The 20,496-nt window shown below is 48.3% G+C and overlaps 1 long non-coding RNA gene across 1 annotated transcript in view; it reads left to right on the forward strand.

Moving 5' to 3' along the window:
* The first annotated feature begins 242 nt into the window (after positions 1-242).
* The window catches only part of LOC116669331, a 28,336-nt gene continuing 8,082 nt past the window's right edge, over positions 243-20,496 (forward strand). Inside the window, exons 1-2 of the long non-coding RNA XR_004326696.1 lie at positions 243-253; positions 14,274-14,282. This is a non-coding gene — a long non-coding RNA (uncharacterized LOC116669331). The remainder of the gene's footprint in view (positions 254-14,273; positions 14,283-20,496) is intronic.

The raw sequence follows: 20,496 nt of genomic DNA on the forward strand, positions 1-20,496 counted from the left end.
TCAGCTTCCGGTCCTCTTCCTTCCTCCTCCTTGGGGGAAAGACGTCTGGTGTCTTGGCCCCTCTCCAGCGGGAAGGAGGGCGGACCATTGAACTCTTAAGAATGTCTCTGCCTTTTGCGGAGTTCCAGCCGTGCTTCATCTCGCCGGCGCGTCCCTGGAGCGTCCCTGGGTCTTGGAGTCCCAGCAAGGGCCGCGCCGCCCTTCCCCCTGCTGCTGCGGTTAACGGGGCGCCCGGGCCGGCGTCAGACGTGCGGTGGACGCTCTGTTGTTACAAGCTCCCTGCGCTTCTAACTGCTCTAATGAGCCGGAAGTCTGGCGGGGGAGCGGCGGGGATTCGCAGCCTGCACTTGGGAGCCTTCCCCGTGTCGGCGAGGGACCAGCCGGCCTGAGCAGGGCTCTCAGCCCGGCGGCTGCTGATAGCGAGTAACAAGGACCCTGAAAGCCTCTGTGATTAGAACCCAGCGCGATGGCGGGAGCTTTCCTCACCACTGTTTATTTTAGATTGTGGCCGTGCAGGGAGCCCGCTCGGTGTGTGTCAGACATACTTAATAGGGAGATAATTTGGGATAAGAACGTGCCAGATTGCGATGGGGCGACGGTGGGCGAGAGGGTCTGGACTCGCTCACGTGTTGGACAGCTGTGTGCTGAGGAGCTCCGGTGACCCCTGTCTCTAGGATCCCGTTTCCTTCATCCGCTCCCGGTTTCACCCGTGGTTGCACGCAGCGTCCCTCTCTGGGTTCCGGTGGTGCCGCTGGAATGACTGCAGTCTCCATCCTTTTCTTCTCCACGGCACCTATTATGTGCCCCTTTTCCTGTTCTTCTAGATCTCTTTTCAGCTTCCTTCTCTCCGTTAATTTTGACCTGAGTTAACCTGAATTTTCCACTCGCTTTTATCCCTGAGGCACATACATGGTAGAGTCTCTTTTCTCAGGATCTTCCCTGCTTTGTGTACCCTGTGTAGGTAACAATTTGCTCTGTTCCTGCGACCTTGAATACATCTTCTCTCCACCTTTTGCTTCTCAATTGTCCTTTGATCCAAAGGGGAAAAAAAATCAGTGCAGAAAGGTCTCCCTGGTGCAAAAAACTTAGATTAGATTATCTAAAAAAAAGGAAAAAGAAACTGTCCTTAGAGGAGGTGAAGACCCTGAGCAGGAGCCAGACCGTAGCGCTAACGGGGTCAGCGCAGCTGCTGGAGATGTGACTCACGGAACCATGCTTCGCAGTTTGTCTTTTTTTTTTTTTTTTTTTAAATTAGTCAGAAATGAATCAGTTCCAAAGGCTGTAGGACTCAAAAGTAGGAAGGGAAGAAAAGAAGGCACGCGGTAGGGAGTTTCTCGTCAACGTCGGCCCTGTCACAATGCCGGGGCGTTTTCAGTGCTTCCCATGGGACTGTTTATCAGAACCACAAAAACGGTCTGCACGGAAAACTCTGCTGTGGCTCGGCTCGCATCAAGTCGGCCGAAGGGTAGTGTCCGAGTTCCTTCTCTCAGCATCACCCCCAAACATGAGGGGAAAGTCCTAATTGTCCCAGCTCCCTTCTTAATGATCCGATTTGGATCCACTGACCATGTCTTCATTCAAAGCCTTCCTCAGCCTCTCAGCACTCGCCTCGCTCGGGCTTCCGGGATAACGAGCTCCACGGACCGAGGTCCCTGGGTCGTCCTCAGGTTTTTAGAGAAGCTCCAGCGTGAGCTGCTTCGGCCCGACAGGCGCCTTCCGGCCTCCGAATGCCTCCAGGGACCACCCCCTGTGCCCCCTGCGCAGTGTTCTCCTTTCCATGCCCCTTGTCACGAGGGGAGGCTGCCCCCGCCGGGCAGGAAGGAGCAATCCTTTCTCAATGGACTGCGAGACTGAGCGGAATCCGGAGCTGTTTCTCGTCAGCCCTCGCACTGCTCTCTGCGCCCCGGCCCCGGCTCTGAGGGGACAGCCGCAAACGGCACTGGGCTTTGCAGTCTCCGCTCTGCTCTCTGCTGGCCACAGGGCCTTCACACGAGTCACCTGACCTTTCTCAGCCTCAGTTTCTCATCTGTAAAATGGACATAACACCTGCCCAAACGACTTCTCAGAGCCCATGTGAGGAGCGAATGAGATGAGAGGGCGCGCTGAAAACTGGAGCGTCCTACAGGGAGGCATGGGTGGTTCTGTCTGCAGATCCTGTGAACGTGGCTGTTGCCCCCTGCTCCTGCGGGAGGGGGAAGGCCCGGGTCCTTCATCTGCGCGCCTGTTTCCTCTTGGGGTCTTGGGCAGTGGCCTCTGTTGCTTCTCTCTCCCCCGACGCTCACTGGCCTTGGAATGCCCAGGGAGCCTCCACCCCTGGGAACCTCTTTTCTCTTTAAGTGCGGGCTGGAGTAGTCGACCAAGGCTGATGTTTCAGTCAGTCGGGCATCTCCTGTTCTACCAGCGTTTCTGACCAGTGAAGCTTGGACGACACTGTCAGGTACACCGTGCAGGCTGGGAAGGACTTAAACCAGTGAAGAACGTGGGTAGGGGGCTAACTTCAACAGGAACGTTTTCAGAGCAACCAACAGGGACATCTGTCCAAACAGAGATGGGATAACTGTGCGAGGGAAAAGGGGCACCACGTTCAGTTCCTGGTCCCAGAAGGTGTGTCTCTTTTTAACGAAGCGCCACTTGTTGTGGTTATAACTCTACCCCCACACAGTTCCTGTGCTTTATGTCAGCCCTGACACGCTGGGAGGCTGGTATTATCTCGCCTCCCGTGTTACAGAAGAAGAAACCGACATGCAGAGAGGTGGGGCGACGTCTAAGCTTGCCAAGGGGAGAGGCTGGGATTCCAACGCATTTTCGTCAAGCCCTAAAGCCCTGTGTAGTTGCTCAAAGGGGCGAGGGCTGAGGTTTCCAGCTCTGGTAGTGATGTGCAGACTCTCCCCTGGCTCCTGTCACAGCTCCTCAAGTGTAGGAGAAGTGGCCAGAGGAGGACCGTCCGTATCCGTGCTGGAAGCTGGGGGCATGGCCATCCCATGCTGAGGACATGGAGGAACTGCTCCAACATAGGCATTAGCAGGACTGGGGAACCCCTCAGGGAGTGGAGGGAGGCCTGACCACTGCCCCATGTTACCCCAGGGGGCGCAGCCGACAGTGCCAGCAGAGAGCCGTCGCGGCGGGCGTGCGCGGCTGGGTGGGGCTCTCGGTGTCACTGCGGGTTCCTGTAAGACGTTGAACACAGCTCCCTGTGCTAGATGGAAGAAACCTGCTGTTTATCTGTTTTATATGCAGTAGTTAGTATTTACAAATCTCTGTAAATTGGGAGTTAGGCCAGTGTTCCTTAACCTGGAATGTGTGTAAGAATCGTATTTTCAAAATGCAGATTCTGATTTGTCGGCCTGAGGTGGGGCCCGAGGTTCTGCATTGCCAGCGGACTCCCAGGCGGTGCTGGTGCGCGAGGTGCTAGGAGGGAGGTCTGAACACTTGAAAAAGCCAAGCACGGGGGTATCTCACCCCGAAGGCACGCTCCAGCCCTAACTCTCCGCCTGCTGTGGCCCCACTCCTCCACCTCACGCAGGCTGGGGCTGACGTGGGCCTGGCTTCTTGGCGGTGCGGCATGTCCTGGCATTGCCTGTGTCAGGTCTGGCCCACAGGAGAGGGGCCCCACCAGGCCCTCCTGCAGGGATCTGCTGCCCGGGTCCTTTCCTGTCCCCTCCACCCAGGCCCCCCCGGGCCCCGCACGGCCTGCAGAGCAGTCCGCAGACCTACAGCACACCTCACTTGCCCCGTTGCTTTCTCCCTGCTCCGGCCAGTAGGGTCTCAGCCGGGCAAACAGAAAGAGGGAGAGGGCTGGCTCGATACAGCCAAGCAGCGCACATCCCAAATCCGAAACTATCACCACGGTTCTCTCGACACAGGAAACCAGCAGCATCTAATCGCAGAGCAGAGCAAACAAAGACGGAGTTTGTTTGCTTTACATACAGAGCAGAGAACGAAGCCAAAGTGACCTAAGGTGAAGTCTCCGGATTCGCATTTGCTGCTTTCATTTGCCTAATGTAACCCCCCTCCTGCTTACTCAGTGGGGATCTCATTTGTCTGATGTGGTTTCGTCAGAAGCAACAGAAGTGGATGAAGGAGAAAAAGGAAAAGCCGGCTTGTTCTATCTAATTTTGATTTGTTTGCAATGAATGTCCTGAGGTTTTCTTTTTAAACGCATTTTTTTTCCCCAAAAAGCTGAAATGAACTTGAGAGTTTGAACGTTCTCTAGCCTGGATCAGTTCAGAGCGGATTCTTTCCAGATGTGCTAATCAGTTAGGGGGTACCTAGCTTCTGATTCCCTGGGGATGCCTGCGACATCCTGGATCTTTGCCTCAATACTGTCAGCGGGGAGACCGCAGGCAACTTCAGGGATGATGTCTTATTAGTGCAAGTGGGTCACGGTACCGAGCTCTCAGCCTCGTGTTGTATCAGGCCCAACCTCCTGCCAAAACTCAGATACAACTCAAAAGCGATATTCAGCGGCATCAACAAAACCAGCACGTGTGCGCTTTGAAGAGCTCAGCACTGGGGAAACCCAATGCACCGCTAACGTCGGCGCGGGGCACGCGACTCCCCTTCCCATTACTTATTCCACGCAGGGCAGGAGAAAGGGACCCGGAGTGAGGAAACGGATGTATCGTAATTGGCTTGCCCGTTTTCTCACTGTTATTTGGTACAATATTAACATCTCTTTATGTTCCTTGAGCATCTGCCTGACTGTGTTTTCTCAGCAGGGCGGGTGGGAAGGCTGGCGGGATCTCCAAGCGCCTGGCTGGATGTGGGAGTTGGAAGCAGCTATAAATGGGCACATTTGCTTGGCTCACTGGCTAATGACTGAAAGACCGCCAAGAGTAATAACGTTTCGGCGGAATTTCCTTAATGATTGGCACAGCTCATTAAGAGAAGCAGCAAACACGATGTCCCCTTGGGAGGGGCTGGGGGCTGGGGTGGTCCGATCACAGATGTGGGGGCCATGGCTGCAAGGAATGTGGCTTTCACACAATTAGGTGTTTTGAAGGAAGACAGAGCCCGGACAGAGTTGAGTAATTCTGGCTAATTGAGATTTGCATGGGTCAAAGACCAGAGGTCCTGCTGCCGTGAAGGCAGGTGGCATCCATTCTGGGTCCCTGGATGAAGGCGGGCCCATGTGTGCCTCCGGACGGTGAGAAGGGGCGCCTCCCCGACAAAGAACGGCCTTCATGGGAGATGGCCTCCCACCCTTGTCCCAGCTGCTGGCACTCCGTAGTGGGTCTGGTGGCCTCTAATTTACCCAGGTGGAGTCCCGTCTAATAAGTCTCCGCTGCCCTCCTTCCTTACGAGTGAGAACTAATGAGGCCTCTCCAGCCCCTTCTGCTGTGCGTCTACCAGGGACGCTGCACCACGTGCTCCTGCGATGTGGGAAGGCTCAGCGTCCCGTGAGCGGGATGTGAGAAAGGGGGGCCACCACGTTAAGCATAGAGAGGATAAACTTCTGTCTTCCACAGATGTTCCACTTCGGTGTTTCTTTAAACCACCTCCATCTGGCTGCGAGCCCCTCCCATCCTACTCTGGTGAGGGGAAACTGAGTCACAGGCATTGGAGATGTGCTCCCTCCCGGGCAGGGATAAGGTCCTGCCAGGCCACGTGGCCCCTTTGTGCGAATCGGGAAAAAGCACCCCTCCTGGAGGAGGTACAGCTGCATCGTGGCGCAAAGCTTGGCGAGCTGAGCGCTGGCTGGATTCCAGCTATTTCTTCCCGCCGTGGCCAGGCGCCCACGTGTAGGACACCGATCACCCAGGTACGTACAGTAGCCCTGGAAACCCCGTCTTCTATGGCATCAAAGTGTAGAGAGGCCCCTAGACTCATGGACCATCAGTCCCCATAAGATGCCCTTTGTCCCTGCCCCAAGTTCCCTTCGGGTGCTGTGGCCAGAGTCCTCCTGTGTCTCACGGGGGTCCGCTCTGTGCTCTGACTTCCCAGCGGAAGACTGCAAAAGCCAGTTCCAGGTTCTGGGAGAAGGCACACCCCTTCCTCTCTAAGGGGTACCCAGCACCCTCTTTCTCCCATCTCGCCGTCCTCAGAGGCACTCCTTGTCTTCCTGCCTCTTTTCCGACACTTAGCTTAATCTCAGCAACAACTTCAGGCTTTATAAAAGACAGGAAGGACCACAGCTCTAGATTTTTCCACTTTCTAAAGACCCAGAGGCAAAATGCAACACTGGCTGCCAATTAGAAAGGGAAGAAAAATACAGAGAAAGCAAACATAAATTAATATTTCCGTATGTCATCCTGCCTCATTTACCGCAAACACTTGAGTTCCCTGAAGGCCGCCGTGCACTCTCTTGAGACAAATGAGCAGACAAATGTGCTCCGGCCTCACCCAGACTTTGAAGAACACTTGTTAGTGGTTCCCAGTGGCTCTAGAGAGCTGCGAAAACCCTCGTACTTGGTAAAATTTCACCTGCCTCAAACTTACTAATGTGCTTTTTAAAAAAAAAAAATTCTTAAGACGGATCAGGACACTGTGTGATTTGTTCTGATTACCCCTTGAGGGTCCTTCAATAATTCAACTAAAGGTGCATCCTATTGGGTTGAGGAGACAGAGGGAGGGGCATCAGCACGGCTCTGTCGTTGACCTTGTGTGACCTTGGACAGACTCCTCTGTGAAGAGGAGATTGGGCTAGAATTGGGTGATTTCTTAGGTACATCTCAGCATTGCTATCATAAAAATGCCGTCACAGGAGACTCCTCCTCGTGTGTCGGGGAGAAGAAGGAAGGCAAGTAAAATATTTCCTTCTTTTTTTCTCGCGCGTTATTCCTCCATTACTTGGGTCCATTACGTCTGCGTCTCTCTCGCTCTCTTGTTCTCACCCCCTCCTTCCATCCCTCTTTGCTGTCGTTCCTCCTACTTTTCTCCCTCTTTGGCATCTGCTTCGTGTTTATATCTATATTCATTGTATTACGTTTTATAAGCTCTGACCTTCGATGTCGTCAAGTTGAATGTTTTATACATACATGTCAACACAGAAAGGTCACACCAAAATCTGAAATTGTTTTCAAATTGATATGTAATCCTCAAAGATGTTTCCTCAGAGGACCTCAGGAGAGAGAAGTTTCCTCCCGCCTCTCCTCCCAACCCCCTTGCTAAAAGGAGCCAGCGGAGAACGTGACCTTGCAGTGTTGTTAACCTCCGAAGGGGACCGTAAGCAGGAGATGTTTGGCTGGTGGTGAGTGAGGCTACGCTGCGGGAAATGCCTCATTGCCTTGGTCTTCGATGAGCGGTGCAGGAAGATGGGCATGCTATGAAAGTCGTTCCAGGCTGCAAGGTTGCTGCGATCGCACGCATGTTCGCAGGCAGATTAGTCAGTCTCGGGCCGTTAACGCAGGCGGCTGCTCTGGAAGATGAGCTCGGCCCGCGCAGGAGTTCAGGTCCAGCAGGCTAGCTTTCTGCAGGTCAAAGGAAATGCTCGGATTGGCACCGAGCCGCCCTGGCTGCCCCGCAGAAACGCTCTGTGACTTTGACACTCACTGAAAAAAATGCACATCTGGAGTGAAATCAGAGCTCAGGCCTCGCGAGCTTCTGCTCCGCGGTACTTAATGATTATGACTTGGATGTGGCTCAGGGTAAGAGGCTTTATTTTTAGCAATGATTAGAACTGCTTTTGATGAATAGATCAGGAATGCTGTTTATTTTTTTTTAATGGGAACATGTGACTCACTGTATTTTTCAACTCTTGAGTGAACAAATCTGACACTTAAGAAAACACATTAAAAATGTCTGGCGCTCTGCACGACATGCAGCTCTGCAGACTGCTTCGTGTGGGTTGCCGTATCTGTCCTCTGGTGCTCTGGTGACTCGTGCTGCTACTCAAGTCTTGGGTCCAACCTGGAACAAAGACGGTGAGGACCAGAGGGGACCTCGGGCATCATCTGGTTCAGCCTCCCTTTGAAAGAGGAGGAGACGGGGGTCCCTGGGCTGAAGTCACGTGCCAGAGTCACTCACTAGGGATTGTCCAAAGTGGGCCTAGAAACTCTGTAGTTTCTAACACTAGCCCCCTGGCCTTTCCACCCTCCGCCTCTCCCCAGGTGTGGAAACCATTTTAGATGGTGCAAGAGATTGGATTAAACAACTAGACCACGGAAGGAGACAGCCTTTCCAATTCTCGTTTTCTCTTCATCCCATGGGAACTCAGATCTGGTTCCGAGCACCAGGGTGGCGAGAAGGCAACCGGTGATGGACCTCCATGTGGAAAAGTCTCATGCCAGCAGCGGTGGTCCCTTCATCCTTACGTAGAGGTGCTCTCCCATCTCTGACGCACTTTTTGCCGTCACTGTGGGCACCCCAAGGCAGGACATGGAGTCAGGACCTGGAGAGGACCGCGGTCCTCGTGCCTTGTCTCTTCTTCGCGTGCTTCCACCTGTCTCCGTGCTGCAGTGAATCTGCTCAAAGCCAGATCTGACTTTCCAAGGCATGAGTTTCATTAGGAAATGAGCTCTAAGAAGGGTCATTAGAGACAGTAGACTGGTCCTAGTTTATTCAATAACTTCTACTTATAAATTTCTGTCTATGCACCTTTGACGTTTATTTTGTCGAACTTAGCTTTCTGTATTTCAGAAATTTCTTCACCTAAGACCTTCTAGATATTATGTGCTCAAGATCAGGCAGGCTCTAAATTCCAGGTCACTGGGAACCCCCGGCTCAATCGTATTCCCCTTGGTTTTTAATTGCTTGGTTTTCTTTGCATTTATTGCTGATTTCCTCTCACACTTTCCCAAAGATTCTCAGCGAAATTTTCTACAAGGTCAATGATATCAGAGATGTATCGGTGACAAACTGTTTTCTTAGATACATTTCTCATTTTTTAAAATCCGAATTTCACACAGAAAAAGGGACTTTTCTGTCATGATAGGAATTCTTCGTCTTTCTTCTGGGTTGAATTCCCTGGTCCTTGGATCTTATGTATTAGTTCCTTTCTTTTGGTGAAGGACAGCTTGCGGTAACTGCCCAAATGAAGATGATGACAGCAGAGCTCAGGGTAACCACAGCCTTCAGTGTACCTGTCTCTTAAGTCTGCTCTGCTTTGGACCAGTTGTCATCCGCACGTGATGCACAGCTGTTATCCTGGAGTCTCCTTTCCCATCATCTTAGCACGTGCCGTCACTTCTTCACTGTGTTGTATTCCCTGCTCCTGTAGCCTAGATTCTGTATCTTTGTGTCTGTATCTACATACATATCTATATGTAGCTCCTTGTTTTGGTGGAGAAAATCCTCTTAAGAAGAAATTCCCTGGGAGTTAAAGTTTTTGAAACATTTCAAATCTGAAAATGTCTGTATTCCACCTGTTCTTGATGACCAGTGGCCATGGATGGAATTCTAGGGTGGAACCGACATTCCTTCAGTGTTTAGGGGACCTTGCTTTACCGTCCTCCGTCTTTCACTGTGGTTGCTGAGAAGCTTGAAGCCCCTCCAAGTCTGCCCCTTTGGGGATGTGGTCTCCCTCCTTCTCTCTGGAAGCCTGTAGGGTTTGTCATTTATGGTTTGCAGTTGCATCATGGCTTGCTGGGGTGCAAGTTTAGTTTCTTCAAGTCTACCCTTTCTGTTTGGATATGGACACATTGGGACCTGTCCTGCAGCAGACGCCGTAGGTCTCTTCTCGGCTCTCTCTTTCTGAAGCTCAGTCATTTTGATGCTGGCCCCCACGGACTGCTCCTCCAATATCCTTACTTTTTCTTTCCTGTTTTTCTTTTCTTTGTCTCCTTTCTGGGAGATATCCACCCCTTTATCTCCTAACCTACTGACTCTGTAATTTCTAAACTACGTTTTCGTTTAAATGTTCCTTCATTTAAATACAGGATCCTTGTCTCCCTGTTCATGGCCCATAGACGTAATCCTTCCCCAACATTCTTCTCTGAGGATGTTATGCCAGTCTTGGGGCTGCCCTTTTCCTGCAGTTTGTCTCCTGCAGGTAGTTTTTAGCTGTCTGTCCTAGTCTCCATCTTAAATGTTTGCCTTGTTGTCTGTTCAACGTTAAGAAGGAGGAACTAAAAAAGCTAATGTGAAGTTCTGAGCAAGTGGGGACAACCTCAGAGAAAGGTGCTTGAGCTACACGAGAAGGCATCTAAAATACAGCGTGATCGTTGCTGCACTTGGGATGACCCCGGGTTTTATGGGGACAAAATGACACGAGTGAGTATCTGACTTTGACCGATGGCCAGGGAGGGTTGGCTGCACGACTGGGCATAAGACTTAGCCAGCCGGCGGGGGAGGGTATAGCTCAGTGGTAGAGTGCGTGCGTAGCACGCACGAGGTCCTGGGCTCAATCCCTAGTACCTTCCATTTAAAAAAAAACAAATAAACCTAATTATTCCCCCCTCAAAACAAAACACACAAAAATGTAATACAGTAACAAAATTAAAAAAAAAAAAAAAAAAAAGACTCAGCCAGTCAAAGAGCCTTCCAGGCCCAAGGAACAGCAATTCCTTGTTCATTCATTACGTGATTAAAAAAAAGAGATGTGGTTCCTACTTTCTTGCCTTCGAGAGGGGAGGGCGGACAAGTAATCAAGCCATTAAAACACAGCGCGAACACCTATGAGGAAGCCCCGCATCACACGGCTTTGGATTAGGAGTCTGGATGCAAGCTCCCTTGCAAGCCAGGGTCAGAGAGGTAGTGGTGTTTCAGGTATCCGGTGGGTGAAATCGGATTTTATAGACTAGCCTAGAAAAGATACCCACCGTATACATCATAATTTTCAAGGAAATGCATTAATTTTCAAGTGCCCACTGTCCTGCCTGCTCTAAGGGCATGTTGTACATGAAGAAGCTGACTTAAAACCTGCATGTTTGGAGCACAGAGCTTTTAAAGTTTGGGCACCGCCTGTAATTCCGAGAATGGCAGGACGTGGAGCTGAATTAATACCAGATTTTCTCTTGTTGGGGACGGTCTCTCCCTCGAAAGCCTTTGATCCTCCGGGCACTGGCGCTGAGTTCAGTATGTCTTTAGCACTATGGTTTTGGGGGAGTCACTTAATTGCTTTGTGTATACGTGTACGTGTGTGTGTGTGTGTCTCAGTTTTTATTTAACGTGTAAAATGAGTGGAATGGTTCTTTCCCGCTCATCTGGAAGAGCCATGTCCCTGCCCACCTGGAATACGATCAAAAACATCTTACTTATACTCACTCCCCTAGGACCCAAAAGGGCAATGAATTGCGGCTGGGAAATTCATGCAGTAAGAGTTGAGAAATGGTTTTTCACTCCAGTTTTGCTGGCAGTTAGATGAGTGCCCTGTTCTCTATTCTCCCCTGGTGTGGTTTTTCTCATTTGTAAAGGGAGTCATTCATATCTGACCTGCTGGGGTCCCCCAGGCACGGAGAGGCTCAGAGGAGGCAATAAAGTGGAAAGTCAGAAGGGCAACTCAGATCTGAGACATTTTTCTGGCGGTGACCACACCAGGCACATGGAGATTCTGCGGGGAGGGGCGCCCTGTACCCCCTGGGTGATGACAGCAGAGCTAGGCTGTAAGAGCTGGCTCAGTATAAACCTGGGGTGCTCGGAGGATGCCCCTGAGTCTCGTGCTCACTCTTGCTGCCTCTGGCCTCTGGGGGGCCAGGTTCCTGGCCAACTTCTCTGCCTCGCAGAGACCTCCAGCTGCCTGTTTGATAGGCCAGTCTCCTTCCCTGGTGGAGCTGACTGTCCATAGCAGAACCTAGAGGTTCTCAAAGCGTGGTTCTCAGATCGGCAGCATCAAGTCACACCAGGGCTGGTTGAAATGACAGCATTTCAGACCCCATCCCACTTACTTAATCAGAAACTCTGGTGGGATAAAACAGGAGTATGGTTTTCAGGGAGACACACCACTATATAGAAAATAGTCAACAAGGACCTACTATATAGCACAGGGAACTATATTCATAGCTTATCATAACCTATAATGGAAAAAGAGTAGACATATGTATATTTGAATCACTTTGCTGTACACCTGAAACTAACACAATATTGTAAATCAACTATAGTTTAAGAAAGAAAGAAAGAAAGAGAAAGAAAGAAAGAAAGAAAGACAGACAGACAGACAAACTCTGAGGGTGGGGCCCAGTGGTCTGCATTTTAACCCGTGTTCCGTGGAGTTCTAATATTTAAGAGGCACTGCCTCAGAGAAGCCCTTTTCAAACTTTAATGCAAACTTGAACTTAGACCTGTATCCTCCCCCTTCAGTGTCATAATTTTTAAAGGCCGTGTAACATTCTATAATATGGGGGTACAGTAGTTTTTAGAGTAGTCCTCTGTTTTTGGTTTTTGTTTTTAATATTTGGGCTGTTTGCAATTTCCTACTGCTGTCAGCTGTGTCTGAGGAACACCCATGATATTTTCATTGGCATAAATTTCTCAGTGCCTGTTGGGATAAAGGACATGCACATTTTTCAAGGCGTTTGGAACATCTTGCCAGAGTGAATCCAGAAGAGCTGTAACAATTTACGCTTCGGCTGGCAGTATATAAACACGTCTGCTTATCTGTACACTTGCCAACTAGGGATCTCTACTCTTCTTAAAAGTTTTTTTTTTTTACTCTTGCCAAGTTAACAGGAGAAAATTGTGTTTTACTTAAACTTCTTTGGTTACAAACAGGTTCAATGCTTTTCCACACCCACTGGCCATTTGTATTATTCCTTTTTTGAATTGCCTGTTCATATCTTTTGCTCATTTCTTTTTCAAGTCTGGTAGCTGCCTTTTCCTTAGTGAGATATAAGGATGCTGTAAACGTTTTGTGCATTATATGAGTTGCAAATATTCTTCTCATTTTGGTGCCTACTTTTTTGTATAACGGATGGTGTTTTGCAATGTGGAGATACTTAAAGTTTCACGCAGGCTACTCTATCCGCCAGCCGTGAGATCTGTCTTCCGTAGGTTTGCTTCCGAGGTGTTTTAGGCACACATGCTGGACCTTTACAAGTATTCAAAACACCCAGCCTTCTACCGTTATTTCCCATTCTGCTTTCTTGTCCTCCCTCTCTGGTAACACAAGGGCCTCAGAGGACAGAGAAGCCACCTTTTACTTCTTTGAATCACGAGTGCCCTTCACTAGTATGGGCTCCAGAAGACAGTTCATGGAAATTTTCTTACTAATATGTCAAAGCCTTGCCTGTTGCGCCCTCAAAAAGTTAAATGTAGAATTATCGTATGACCCAGCAACTCCACTTCCAGGCACATACCCCAAAGAATTGAAAACAGATGTTCAAACAAATACCTGAACACAAATGTTCCTAGCAGCATTATTCACGATAGTCGAAAGGTGGAGACAGACCAAGTGTCCATCAACAGAAGAATGGATAAACAGAATGTGGTCCATCCATACTCTGGAATATCACTAAAAGCCTTACAAAAGGAGTGAAGTACTGACTCATGTGACGAGGGACATGGGCTTCAGAAACGTCATGCTAAAGGAAAGAAGCCAAACACAAAAGTCACCCGCTGTATGATTCCATGGATAGGAAATATCCAGAACAGGCTCTCCATAGATCTGGGAAGACCCTGGAGGTGGCTGGGGGCTGGGGGTGGGGGTGGGGGTGCGGAGTGCTGTCTGACGGGTGCGCGGTCTTCTTGGGGGTGATGAGAAGATTTCAGAGCTAGGAAGAGGTGCTAGTTGCACAACATTGTGAGTCCCCTAAATACAACGAAGTCACTCACTTCACAAAATGACAAAGTGAATGTCACCTCAATGGAAACAGAACACCAGGGAGCAGGGAAAGCCCTGCCCGTCGCTGTGTGGGGTTAGAGGAGCGGACGACAACTGCCCGGCACCGGGGCTTCCAAGACCTGCCCCAGTCTCGGTGTCCCGTGAGCCTTCCCAACGTCTCACATGACGGCGAAGCGCCGGGGAGGGGGCCTCGGGATGCTGTGCCTCCCCTGTTTGTTAAATAGCAGGATTCACTGCATCGGCATGCCTTGTTTACCCCCCAAACAGAACGTGTTGTAAATGTGGAAATCCACCTTTGATGTTAAATTATGAAAAAACTATCTTCCAATTGCTGTTCTCAGGGAAGAAGAGCAGGCCAAGCATGACTTTGTGGGCTGGGTTTCCAGCCAGCGGCCCGGGGGTCCCACTCCCGCCCCTCCTGGAGGCGGTGAGCACTGCAGGAGCCCCGACTGCAGCCCTGACTGCTGTGACCGCCTTCCCAAGTGCTGCTGTGCCCCTGTTCCGCCGTGTTTCCCTCTCCATTCCCACACCTCAACCCCTTCCTCCCCGTCCCCTCCAGGACAAGGAATATTTTAAAAGACTTGTTAAGCTTGAAATAATCAACCTACAAGGGGACGAGCTCTTCAGAGTCCAGGGAAACTCAGAGAAACGGTGCTTTCTGCTCTACTGAAATGCAAATATGCAAACCACAGCCTCGGGTGTTCTAAAACCTGGAATGAGGTGTTTCTGGAAAGCCCCGCTTCCCTCTGCCTTTCTTCCACCTTCCTTGGCTGACCATGGGCTTTGGGTTGAGGGCAGGTTTGCTGAGTCAATTTGAACAGGTCACAGCTGAAGATGTAAATTAAAAGTAAGTGTGAAAAAAAGTAAGCGATTGGTGTTGCATGATGCTGTCGATAAAGCGCAGCTCCTGCTCTCAAGGAGTTGGATTTTTCTTTTTGTTTTTTAAATTTTTTAAATGGAAGTATAGTCAGTTACATTGTATCAGTTTCTGGTGTGTGGCATAATGTTTCAGTCATACATATACATACATATATTTGTTTTCAGATTCTTTTTCATTATAGGTTACTACAAGATAGTGAATATAGTTCCCTGTGCTCTACAGAAGAAATCTGTTTTATCTAATTGATATATAGTAGTTAGTATTTACACATCTCGAACTCCCAATTTATCCTCTCCCAGCCCTCTCCCCCAGCAACCGTAAGTTTGTTTGCTAAGTCTGCGAGTCTGTTTCTGTTTTGTAGATAAGTTCATTATGATTTTTCTTTATTCCAAAAAGATGCAATCATTTTTAAGCTCTGACTGCTGTGAAAGCCATGGGTCAAAGTGATGTCAGTTTTCTCTTCCAAAATACAGAGCCTCAGCCTCCCAGTGCCCTGTTTTCTACACTCATGTCTCCTTCCCTTTATGGGTTCTCAAGGCTCGTGGCCCCTGAATGAGTTCTGGGGATGAGACCTGGTAATGGGAAGAAATGGGGTAGCCCCAGTGGACTGGCCTTTCCAGCTCCAGAACCCTCCAAGGAGCCCACACGTGGGCAGGAGGTGGTGGCTCCGGGGGGGCGCACCCCTCGTGTTGTGACAGGCAGTCTGGTGACGGCGTGGACCCTTCCAGGGCTCGCCATGTGTGGGCTTGCCCGGCTCCGACGGTGAGGACTCCTTTGACATCTGCTGCGGAACAAAGCCCGGCACTTGAGAGGAAGCCGTCCTGGAGTCGGCACCAGGGCTGCGGTGCATATGTCTGCCTTTGAAGCCCTTCCAAGACCACAGTCTGCTTGTTTGCACAGCGTGTTGCTGCCATGTTCACTTAGGGACCTCAAAACAACCAGAGCTCAGGAAAAGCGGCTCCACCAGCCACAGTTTAGAAGACGTGATCACAAGCCATCCTTCCCTCAGTCACTTCCCCTGTGAAGGCTCCATTCCAGGCGCCTTCCTGTGTCCCCAGAGGCTCCAGCCCCGCATTTTCACAATGTCAAATCCAAGGGAGGAGAGAGCCTGCTCCGCCTACACCTCAAAGGCCCAGAGTGGAGGTTCACTGGCCCAGACCGGCCTCTCTTGAGCCAGCCACTGGCCAAATGGTAGGAAATCTGCTGACCGCTCTAGGCCTGGGGTTGACCAATGGCGCCATTTTTGCAAATAAAGTTTCCTTGGAACACAGCTGTGTTCCTCTGTCTGTGTATAGTCTAGGCCTGTGTTGTGCCACAATGGAAGATTTAAGTGGTTGCATCAGAGAATTTATGGCCTGCAAAGCCTAAAATATTTACTATCTGGCCCTCCGTAGAAAGGAGTTTGCCAACTGGCCTTGGTCAAAGTAATGAATTCTACACTTGGAGAGTAAGGCTGGACTCAACCCCGCCCGGGGCACATGGGCTGAAAGTAGTAAGTGTTCCCTAAAAGGGTCCCCCAGAGAACACGGACTTGCCACAGGGAAGGGAGGAAGATGCCAGGCACTTGTCTGACAGGTGTCACAATGCTATGTGTTAGCAGTGAGGGCTGAGGTGCAGGGCTCCTGTGTGTTGTCCTTGGCTAGCAGTTTGTTGGATTTTACTTCTGGAGGAGCTGGTATGGTTGCAACTCCTTGGGAAGATCTGCTTTCTGGACTGTGAGAAGATATTACTGTGCTGCCAAATGGCTACCTGGATGCTGTTTTGAATGTTAGACACTGATTTTGGGGAGGAGTGTGGGTGACCTGAAGCAGATCTAAGAGATTAGATGACCACAGAGATGGTATGGAAGACAGGTCAAGAAATAAACACGCCAGATGATGTGCAGACAACTTGCTGATCATCTGCCAAACTATTGCTGAAATCAGTCAGTGCTTACCTAGAAGACGTTCGTCTTTTTTAAAAATATAATTCTTATTTTTTGTTGAAGTATAGTCAATTTACAATGTTAGTTTCAGGTGTATAGCAAAGCAATTCAGTTATACACATACATACATACATATTTCAGATTCTTTTTCATTACAGCTCATTGCAAGAAATTGAACATAGTTCCCTGTGCTATATAGTAGGTCCTTGTTTATTTATTTTATATATAGTAATGTATATCTATTAATCCCAAACTCCTAATCTATCCCTCCCCCTACCCTTTTCCCCTGGTAACCACAGTTTGTTTTCTACGTCTGTGAGTCTATTTCTGCTTTGTAAATAAAGTTTGTATCTTTTTTTTAGATTCCATATATAAGTAACATCATACGAGATTTGTCTTTTTCTGTCTGACTTCACTTAATATGATAATCTCTAGGTCCATCTATGTAGCTGCAAATGGAATTATGTCATTCTTTTTTATGACTGAGTAATATTTTATCCATTCATCTGTCAATAGACATTTTAGTTTGTTTCCATGTCTTGGCTATTGTAAATTGTGCTGCTGTGAACATTGGGGTGCATGTCTTTTCAAAATTATAGTTTTCTCCAGATATATGCCTAAGAGTGGGATTGCTGGATCATATGGTAAGTCAATTGTTAGTTTTTTAAGGAACCTCCATACTGTCCTCCATAGTGGCTGCACCAATTTACATTCCCACCAACAATGTAGGAGATTACCTTTTTCTCCACACCCCTAGAGGACATTCTTTAGTGGCCTTATGTGGGTATAATGTAAGGCCTGGTCCTCTTCAATATTTTAAGTATTTTGGTTGAAAAAAAAAGAAAGTGCATGCTCATGAAATCTGTTGATGGTGAGATGAAATTTTATGTTTCCTGATCCGCAGAAATAATAGGTTGAAAAGAGTAAGAGGAGATTTATCAGGAATAAACATCAAATCCCCTGTTTAGGTAAAACAAACACAGATAGAAAACGCTTGTGCAGTATGCGCAGGATGGCGGAGACCTGGTTTAATGCAGTCCATATGAAAAGCACCTGTATGGTTTGGCTGACCACAAATTCAACATGAGTCAGCAGAATGAAAATTAAAAAATAATGGTGAGGAAAAGGTGGTCTTTCAAAATATGGTGCTGGGTCAACTGGGTAACCATATGGAAAAAGAAAACTGTCTTGACCCCTGACTCACACCATACACAAAATCAGTTCCAGATGGACTACGGATATACTGAAAGGTAAAACAATAACGCTTTTAGGGAAAAGCAACTCAAGAGAACACCTTCATGACCCTGGTGTAGAAACTGTGTTTATTTTACCAGAATACGAAAAGTACTAGCCCCAAAGAAAAAAACAGATGAAACTATTTTAAAAAGTAAAAACTTAAAAAATAAAGAAACCATATAAATGATGAAAAGGCAACTAATAGAACGAGATGAAATTCTCTCTTTCTTTCTCACTCCCTCCCCAATTTCTGTCCACCCAACGAAGGACTTTAAGCCAGAAAAAGAAAAAGAATTTCTATAAATCATTAAGAAAAGGCCAGAAAAACCAACAGAAAAATGGGCAAAAGACTTGGCCGGATAATTCATAAAATGGAATATCCAAATGACCACTAATGGTTCAAAGGGCGCTTAATTAACTTCATTAGTCAAAAGGAAAATGCAAATTGAAACCATTATGGGTTGTGGTGACACCACCCCCTCCAGGGCTGCTAAAATCAAAAGGACTCACACCACCAAGTGCGGTGAGAACGTTCAGCAGCACTGCTAGCTGGAGTGTGACTTGATATAAGGGTTTCATAAAATATTTCATAGTATCAACTGAAGCTAATCATATGCTACGGTGATGAGTCAGCAATTGGATTCACAGGACTATACACAGCAGGGAGGGGGACACAGGGTCACCAAAAGATACAGAGTAGAACGTTCGCAGCAGCTTTGTTTGTAATAGTCGGAATGGAGGAAGAGCCATGTCTACCTTCAATGGGATGGATCCAGAAATTGTGAAATATTCACACAACGGGATATCACAGAGCAACGAGCCTGAACCACCTACAAGTGCGGCCAAATCTCACAAACGTAACGTTAGTGCAAGAAGCCAGATGCAAACGCCTATCCGCTGTGTGATTCCACCTACACAAAGCGCGCAACAGACAAAACTAATCCAGGTGTAAGAAGGCATAACGGGTCCATCTAAGTCATTTGTACAATAATAAAATAATGATAATATTATTATTTGTGGGCATTTTGCTAAATAAATCAGTTAACATTGTCTTTTGTGCTATTTGTTAGATTAAAAAAAACAATTATTTATTCTTTTAAGGTAGATGGTGACTTGGAAGGTACTATTTTCTGGCGAAATGATACGAAGCTGGGAGGAGAGATGGGATGAAAACATCCTGTGAAGAGAATTTTCCAGACCCACTCTTCTCGACTCATTAGTTGCTAGATATTCCTCCGAGGGCCTTATATTCTGTTGCTTGTCCATTTTGGTTTATTAGTACTGTGAGTTTCCTGCTTTCTCTTGCTTTCAAAGGCATTTTAATGGGAAACTGGAAACAATTTAAAACTGGAAGGCAGGAGGTGAGTTCTAAAGAAATTTGTCGGTGGAATGTTAACTGAAGGAGCCCCGTTAGCTCATGAGGACCAGGGTGGTTAACGAGGTTGGGGATGGAGCGGTGGAGGGGGCAGGGGGAGACCCATGTAAACAAGCCTGGGAGGGAAAAAGAGCCCAGTCTGGAGTAAGGACCACCCCCGGACCAGAGGTTAATTGGAACAGTCATGGGATAGCTGGAGCCTAGTTAAGGAAATGAAACTGTAACTGGGTTAACAAGAAATCCGGACGTTGCCATGCATATGTTGACTGCGGCTCCTGAAAGAGGCCTTGGAGTGCTGCCGCTGCGCCAAGGATGCTACCCCGCCACCCGCAACCATGAAGAAGCCTCTGTGTAGGATGAAGGAAGCGAGAGGTTTGGCGATAACAGACCTCTGGATTTTGTCAAATCTCAGAATGCTGACCTGGGCAGGGCACCCAGGGTTTGAGGGGTCCTGACTGACCACAGATGATTTGAAACAGAACCCCATCTTTAAGTAGCAGACTGAAAGTCAGTGCAAATGTAGCGACTACAGTTCTGGTGTCTTGTAATGGTGAGAATTTCTTTGCTTTTTTTTTCCCTTCATCTTTCTTCAACAAGTATTTATGGAGTGTCTGCAATTTGATAAGCATGAGGACTGGTCCATGTAAACAAATAATTAAAATAATTGCAGACAAGTGTGATAGCAAAGGTCGGAGCAGAATGCCTTGAGAACACATACCACTTACATTTATCCCTTATTTTCACTTAGCTTCTGATGACTGTGTGTACACAAGGCAATCTTTTCATAAACCAAGAAATGGATTTTTCTCTTAGGTTCTTTTTGTGCCTCTGTTTCAAATAACACAGGGGGGTCTCGGCTTCTTAGTGAAAGTCACCTACGGGTCTGGCACCTGCTGGCATCTGGGGTAACGGGGCGGGGAACTTGGGAAGACTTTTCCAGAAGTATCCAGCTTTATAAAGGTATTATTACCTCAAGCCTTTTTCCAGCAAGGAAACAAATGGCACTGCCCACCTCACGTGATGGCTATGAGAGGTCATTCCAAACCACCCCCGGTGACTTCTCCTTGGGATTTCAGTGGAGGTCACAGGGAAAGTCACACACCAGCTTTCTTGAAGAGATCCTTAGTTCATCTCGACTTTTACTCATGTTTCTTATTCCATAAAGATGATCTGGTGCTTTTTCTTTTCTTCTTTTTTTTGCCCCAACCCAAAGCATTAGTAATGCACTGTCTACCAAATGCAGCTCAGAAGTTAACGTCACAATATCGCTATCAATTAAGTCCAGATCAGTATTTTGAGAAAGGAGAGAAGTGCCAATTATCTACCACAAGGAACACAAGAATACATTCTCTTTCTAGCCGACCCGAGCCAGATGGAAGCATTCGAGGAAAGCAGCTCGTCCTTATCCTCCGACGCTAGCACAGCAC

The sequence above is a fragment of the Camelus ferus genome, chromosome 16 (genome assembly GCF_009834535.1).
Source record: "Camelus ferus isolate YT-003-E chromosome 16, BCGSAC_Cfer_1.0, whole genome shotgun sequence".
Taxonomy (NCBI): Eukaryota; Metazoa; Chordata; class Mammalia; order Artiodactyla; family Camelidae; genus Camelus; species Camelus ferus.